Here is an 8566-nt window from a genome sequence, read left to right on the forward strand (position 1 = left end):
ATGAATTTCAACGCATACACAAATTTTTTTGTTTTCTCAGTCTTTTAAACATATTAAATATTACATATAAATAGCATGAAATTTAAAGAAACAGGCTAGAAAGAATCTCGTTTCTATGTGTAAACTTGTGTTTATTTTTTCTAACTTTCTTCTTCGTCTTTCTTTCCATTCCTCTAAGTCATATCACCGATATAATCGTATCATCAGATCAACCGAAGAGTTTGTCCAAGAATTTCTTAACTCATTGCTAGGAGAAATGACCACTCTTGTTGAAACGAGGCAAGGGTGAAGGTCAAGCTGGTTGCGAGAACGATGCTCGTCGAATCGTTCTCGCAATCTTATACACATAATTTCTAATCGTGTTCTAGATTTCATTGACATTTTGGATGAAAATTATCAACAATATAAATTTTATTCATACGTCATTCCATTTTTATTAATAAAAGGATTATTTTTTTACATTTGACGAAAGATTGTATTGTGCAAAAAAAAATGGTTATACGTCAATTAAAAGATAATTTTTTAATCGTTTTTTTCTTTTTTGATAATTATTAAAAGAAGAAACTCGATCAATCGTGGTTCAGAGCTCATAGATTTACTTATACTATGTTAAATAGAATATTAATTAGGAAAAAAAATCTTTCTTGTTATGACAATCAGTACGTGATAGAATTTAAATAATTTGTGATATCTTTCGTAAGAAATTGAAAGTCTCCGATGGATTAGATTGGACGTGTCTCCAACGTATTCTAGTCAATGTCACGTTTATTAGCTTTTAACAGTGAAACTTGCCATGAGATGAGTTAACATCGAAGAATGTTGACATAAATAAATAACAGGTAAATTTCGATATAAATGTTATCTCGAAGGTAATTATTTATAGGTAGATTAATTGACAGAATTTCAACATTTTTTTGTTAAATCCAAAGTTAATCGAAATTTAATTATAAGTTGTATCAAAGTTTCGATTAAGTTTCGTCCTTGAATAAAAATCTAAAAAAAAAAAAAGAAAATCTTATAAAGAAAAATTCATTACTCGCATAACATCAACAATTGACTGAGAAAAATGAACAATGTAATAACCATTTGTAAACAAAGAAAACAAAAGTACTGTTATTTGATAGGAATATGAAAGTCTTTTGGACTTGTAATATGAATAAATGATAATAAGAAACGCAATATAAATGATGTCAAGGTACGATAAGAATATATTTATTTGCAGAAGCAATGCTTAAGATTATTCAGAATCATAGAGAGATTATATATTTTCTAATCTTGAATACTTTAAAATACTATTTTATAAATTTAATGTGCACATATTATTCGTTTTTTGGATTAAAACGATACAAAAGTATTTTTCGAATAGTTAACTAATGCATAGAATTCCTATTTGTATGCGAACGACGCATAATTGTGATCTCTTCCCAAGAACGAAAATAAAACGATAAAATGTGAAGGGAGCAAAGAGCATTGAACGAAACTTCCTTTTCTTAAAATGTCTCACACAGCTAAATTGTACAGCTTTATTATTTGCTTCCGTACGTTCCACGAAATGTGAGCAAATAATACTTCCTTATCACTATTAACATGTCTGATTCATAAGAAGATGTAAATATAATATCTTGCATTTTGCTTAATTCATCTTTTTAGTTACATTTACTTATTTTTATCTTCTTTCCGGATCATTATTCTGGAATTGTTACCTATATGATTATACTGAAACTTTTATATCGTTGAAATATCCACTTATATTTTAATTATGCATTTTGATTTCTTTATTATTATTATTATTATTATTATTATATATATATATATATATATGTGAATTAAATTTATAATTTTATGTCATATATATGTTAAAAAATTCAAGCGGTAATCGTTTTTTAATTATTAATACCTCGTTTGACAAAATCACAATTAAAATCATTTTTTAAGTAACTTTATAATGAACTGCTTGAATATTCTAAAAAGCGACATTTTTTTCTAATATCAAAATTATTGATAATTATTACATTCATATAAGAAAAAAAGGAAAAAAAATTAAATTAAATGTCTAATGAAAAACATTTGCATTTATTTAATTATATACTTATGTATAAAATTTTAAATAGATTACAAGAGTTTTGTTACCATAAAAGTATCTTATTTAACATTTACCGATGCTGTCAATTATTGATCGGTAAATTAGGTTCCTGTAAGTTTCCACTTATTTTTTATCCCTTGAGTAAACCTCCATCACATTTATCCATCGAGCAACGAAACTTTCTACCAATGGCGTTCTTATATGTTTCTCAATTCGAAACCATGATATATAGTTTAAATAATAATTATTAAAAAAACAAAATATATCTACAATTAGTCAAATAAATTTTCTTAGTCAAAATAAAATCGAATTTATTTTTAAAATCATAGAAAAATCAATATCTCAATAAATCATTTGAAAAATAAGAATTAAACTAATTAATAAATTCCATGTATGATATACGTAATAATTAAAAATAGTATTTAAAAAATAAAAAGTTTAAGTAAAATTAAAGAAAAAATAAATTAATTATTAAAAAAATATTCATTTTATAAATATATATAAACAAAGATTTAATGAAAAAATTCTTTTTCTCAAGTATTTCACTTGGTCTATCAACAATCTCCTACCCTCGTAATTTTTGTCTCTGTGGTAGTATTTAAAAGGTATGTAATCATGCGTGCAAGCGAGTACGTGCTGGCAGGCGCACGCGGTCGGCGTTGTAACGTGACCGAGTCAAAGCGTCCATGAATGAAAAATTTCGGTTATAGCATAATGAAGAGGTTCTCTTTCTCTCGTCTCTTCGGCCACTTGAACGCGACGAGTTCCGTGCATAATGCGAGGATACGAAAGTCACCCATGTAAAACACGGGTGATCCTACTGGAACGAATGGAAGGCGCTGAACCATACAATGTGTGTGTGTGTGTGTATATATATATATGTGTGCTTTGCAATGATAAATTTCTATCGAAAATACCTCTTACGAAAAAATTCAATCATTTTTACATTATTAATATAATATTTAAATTATTTCATTCAATTGTGATAAATAATTATAGACAGATACACACAGTTTACAATAAATTTTTTTTTACGTAAATATTTTTTTTTAATACGTTAATGTAGAATATTTAGGAAAAATTATAAGTTAGTATTTTCAAATCTTTTTTTTCTGTTGTCGTGTTGAAGATAAGAAAAATGTGGATACGTAATAGCAAAACACCCTCTTGGAATTTTGGCGTATCGAATTATTTTCCAAAATTATATTGTGTAATGCTAACTTCGTCGTATGTATGTATGTACGTCGAGTAACGCGTGGAATACAAAACGCCAGTAAATGCGACGACGACGATGATAGGTTTAGTTGTGGTGAGAAGGGTGCGTTGTCATCTCACCCTAGGGAAAATAAGAAAAAGAAGAGAGAAAGAGGAAGAGAGAAGGAGAAAGAAAACAAGCACTATGGATAAACGTGGCGCCACAGCTGCCCGTGGCGAATCATACTCTAAAACCCCCTGTGGAGGGGTTGTTTTTCTTGAAAATTCCCTCCTTTCATCACAGTCCATCATCACTATCGTCGTCATCATCATCGTCATACAAATCGACGACTTGTCAACCCTAAATTATGAACTGTCTTGTAGTCAATGTAAATTCTTCAAGCAGTCAAAAAGACCTCGAGGCACATAATCCTCTTTGCTTTAAACGAAAAATACTTGTATTCCCTTGAGAAATAACAAATACAAAGATTATATAAATAGTTTTGTTTCCTTTTCATCTTTTTCATCGATAATTTATTAAAAACATAAGACTTGTAACTCTTCTGTGAATGAATTATTGAAAAAAATAAAGATACATATCGATCTTTACGAAATCAAATGTCAGATCGTTCAAAATCTTATTCTAAAAATGATTTTATAATCCTCTGACATAACAACAAACGTCGTTCTCTTAATGCCATATACATATATAATACAAATGTTAATTAATTTCGTTGGAGCGTATAACAGCGACTCGAAATCCAAAAAATTATGTTAATTAAAAGTGCAGACTAACACGAGAAGTCTTAATGAGAGAAATTATTTGTATTATTTTTCACAGATATTTTTCACGATACACAGCTTCGAGCAATGATATCTCATCGCCGTCGTAATCTAATCTCAAAAAGGTCAGTGATATTTCGTCGATAGAACAAAACGATTAATAATTTCCTTGATTCTATACGAACCTATAATATTATACATAAACCTCGATAGTAACGTAAAAAGGAGAAAAACGATAAAAAAAACAGAATACGCTACGTAAGTGTTAAAAAGAAAATCAATCCGATGTGATTCCTTACCTAAAAAGGATAAATATCTCTGAAAAAGAAAAAAAACAAACAAAAAAATTAGAAAAAGGAGGGGAACGAAAAAAAGGATTGAACAGGGGGAAAGGGGGATTGGGGAAGAGAGTATATCGTTTCGTGGTCTGAAGTCGTCGTCCTCCTCCTCCCCCACCTACCTCCGATTTCTCGGAGAGTTTGCGGTGGTTACAACAACGTCGGATTCTCGATGTTGGCTACGAAACGTGACGCAGCGTGACTCGTTTAGTCGTCGTGCCGACACAATGCGCTCGTCAGAACACCGGCGTAACCTGCGCCCGCGTGTGTATATTCATCTCGCGTTGCGCCACCTGAATCCCACCACCCTACTTCCCCTCGTTCCCTCTCGGACCCAAACAACCGTCGTCCATCTCGTTCATCCTCGATGCTCCCACGTTCAACCTCGTCGTCGTCGTCGTCGTCGTCGTCGTCGTCGTCGTCGTCCACACACCACCGACTAGCATCATCCTCCGTCTATTATATTATACGTGTACAGTGACCGACGAAAGTATTTTATAAATCTAACTTTGAACGTTTCTTTTTCGTACTTAAAACGTAATACTTTCAACGATATTAGATTAGTGTTTATCTAAATTTTTTCCTGTTTTTTTTTTTTTTATTCTTCAAGCATAAAACGTATCAATATTTTTCCAGTAATAGCAATTATATTGCAAAATACACTGTGTGAGACTCGACACATTTTGGTTATGGTATCGGATAATATTACAGAGATACGTTAAAACGGTACGAAAAACCGAATACATGTAATCCTGTTCGATTAAATACGACCGCAATTCGTTCAAATGTATTATAAATAATTAGTTAAATGAGAAGAATAAGGGGAAAAATGTTGAAGGTAGTAGTTCGCATGAGATATATTTGTAATATGAATAATACGTGTTTGACGATCAATTTTTATATTTCATATTTTTTTTATATAATGTAATATATAATTTTAAATAATGTAATATAAAATATTATATTACATATTTTTATATACTATAATATAATGGAGAAAATATTCAAATATTCCATACACATCAAAGATATTCATTTCCTTGTCTTTGTATTCTATTGTACATAATATGATACATATATATATATTTGGCATAGCTATATAATAATATATATATTATCAGTCAATGTTTTTTTCTTTTGGAAAAGAAAATAAATATTAACTTTATTGATAAAATGATAAACTATAATTCATTTCCTCGTTCTGTATTCTATTGTACATAATATAAAATATATATTTTTTTGGCATATAGCCATATAATAATGTAAATATATATTATCAGTCAAAGTTTTTTTTTCTTTTAGAAAAGAATATAAATATCAATTTTATTGATAAGATAATAAACTATAATGTACTTTCGATAGTCACTGTACATATGGTTCGAGTTTAAAGCTCGCACGGAATCGCGCTTATAGTTTTGTATCATGCTCTCTCTCTCTCTTTCTTCTCTCTCTCTCTCTCTCTCTCTCTCTCCATCTCGAAAAAGAGAGAACATTAGCGGCAGCGAGACGCGAACGCAGCCTCCGAGCTCCCACAGAACTGATTGATTACGAGAGAGAGAGAGAGAGAGAGAGAGAGATAGAGAGAGAGAGAAGTTTTGCCTTACGGGCCGCTCTCCGTCGCAACGCCGACGCAACCGAGCGCCCATTTTGTAAGCTGATGAAAGGGAAGCCAATGCCTTTTCATTCGGACCCGATGTTGCTCTCTACGTTCCTCTTTCGTACCGTACCGCACCGTACCACCTTTCCTAGCTATCTCTCTGATTTTGCTTTTGATCTGCCTCCCGCGAACGACCGAACAGAGAGAAATAGAACCTATTCGTATCGAATTTGTTGCTATTTCGCGTACGTTTTAAAAGGGTTTACATTACTTATAGCATCATCTAGAAAAGTTCAACTCTCTTTTATTCTGCTTTTCTTTCATCAGACAACATTTCTAAAATAATATTAGGTATATTTTCTTTTTTCGTTTTCTTTCATTCAAATTTTTACTTACATTAATTAATTCAATAAAATTTTCGACGCGTAAAATATTTAAGATTCAATCGATTTCGCATAAAATCGATATCTACATTTAGATTAATAATATTCATTAGCATCTATGAAAAATTTTCTTTTATATTGAAAATATTATCCTATGAGAAACTAATCTGGATTTAAAATGTAAATAATATATTAACAAACAAAAATTGTTGTCAATTATTCGTGTAATGAAAACCGTGTGAAACTGTAGAAAAATATGCGCGAATATATATTGGCTCGTTTGTATTCACCAAGTAAGAAATTCTGAAATTTTTAGCGCGAATATTATTTGATAGAAACGATTTCTATAACGCTTTGTCACCCTTTCCCTTGTGGTTTTGTTATGCGATTATCATTAGAGACTGTTTCCCTTCTTTCGTGTATATTTCTTGATTACATAAGAATTATAGCTAGAGGGGTCATGTAAAAACGAACTCGACATATGGATCTCCCTATTTGTTACGGTATGAATTGCATTATACCGAACCTATGATTACAACGAAAAGGTTGCTGACGTTCACGAGAAAATTAATCTTTCAACGAGTTAGAAGATTTTCATTAAAACCAAATCATACAAAAAAAAAGAAAGAAAGAAGAGAAAAGCAAGTACCCTTATACTTACACATCTATTAAATTCATTTACTCTATTTTTATAAGAAAATATTATAAACAATTAATTTAATAATTACAAAATTAAAATCTAGTTGTTTGTTCGATCCACAAAATATTTCTATAAAAATTTATATTATATCTATTATATCTTCAAATTAGGTTAAACGATGATCATCCCTTTAACAATACAATTTATACGATCTTTTTCTATTGTATTTCTCTCTCTCTCTCTCTGTCTCTCTATTGGTAATGTAAAAAGATCTAAGGAAGAAAAGAACTCGTTTTCGTAAAATGGTCGAACTAACAAAATAGATTTCTCACTGTCATCGTTCGAAATAATATAATAGAAAAGTTGAGTGATAATGGGGCGCACGAGGCGTAACTATTTGCTATATCTTTATTGAACACTTGGATTATAATTGCAAAAAGCGAGAGGCGATCTCCGATTTATCGATTTTCATAGATTCACAAGAAGTAAACCGAGAAGAGGTCGCAGAGTCAACGAAACTTCTTCGTATTTGTACTTTTTCAAAGTTCTGTTGGAGAGGGTCTCGCTACAGGTGTACGAATTCATAGAGACATTTCTCCGTCTTCGTCCATTGACTAAAATCTTTTGACCAGTGACGAATCCTACTTCTGCAGTAGGTACTCGAAGAAGAAGAAGAAGAAGAAGAAGAAGAAGAAGAAGAAGAAGAAGAAGAAGAAGAAGAAGAAGAAGAAAAAGAACGAGAAAAAGAAAGAGAAAAAAGAAGGGAAGAGGGTAAAGAGGAAAAGGAACGAATGAGCTCTTTATCGTAAACTTTGCTGCTATTCGACCCTATATTTTTCCAAATAAATTCGGTCCCCTATTTCAATGCGTTCCCCAGTAATACACTTCATTTTCTACAAAAGTCCTACGATAGTTGTCGATCGTAAAGGACAGAATTAAAGGGATAACAAGTTTCGATGAAAAGGTATATTTTGTCAAAAATTACGTACAAACCCCTCTTTTTGATCGATGATGATGATGATGATGATGATGTCAATCATGTAGGTATTTATTCGTAACAGATGACGAATATTACAAAATGAATATTTTCTAAATTATATATTTATTATAAATATTAAGATAACAACAATAAATTTGATATCGAATAATTATTATTCATTTCTCAGACTGATTTCTTAAATTAATTTGGGTAAGAGAGAGAGAGAGAGAGAGAGAGAGAGAGAGAGAGAAGAATTTTTGGCGATTAATATTCAAGTAAATTAATTATAAAGGCATTGAAAATTCTCCCGGGGGCGGTGATATTACTCGCGAGTACTAATTACATCGCGTCAAAGTGTTTAACCCAATTAGAAGGACGATGTCACATTCGGTCCCGAAGTCGTTCACCCTCAAATTGAAAACTTTTCTCGACGCCGGAAAGTAGCGGTAGATTGGTTGAGAGAGAAAGAGAGAGAGAGAACGAGACACTCGACTACTCCTCCTCTCTTCCGATGGTCGAGGAAAAATTAACTTGTCGCTCGACATGATACTTTCATAGCGCGCGCCGAA

This window comes from Polistes dominula, unplaced genomic scaffold, assembly GCF_049000335.1.
Source record: "Polistes dominula isolate Pdom_NZ unplaced genomic scaffold, Pdom_raw_medaka contig_15, whole genome shotgun sequence".
NCBI classification, from domain to species: Eukaryota; Metazoa; Arthropoda; class Insecta; order Hymenoptera; family Vespidae; genus Polistes; species Polistes dominula.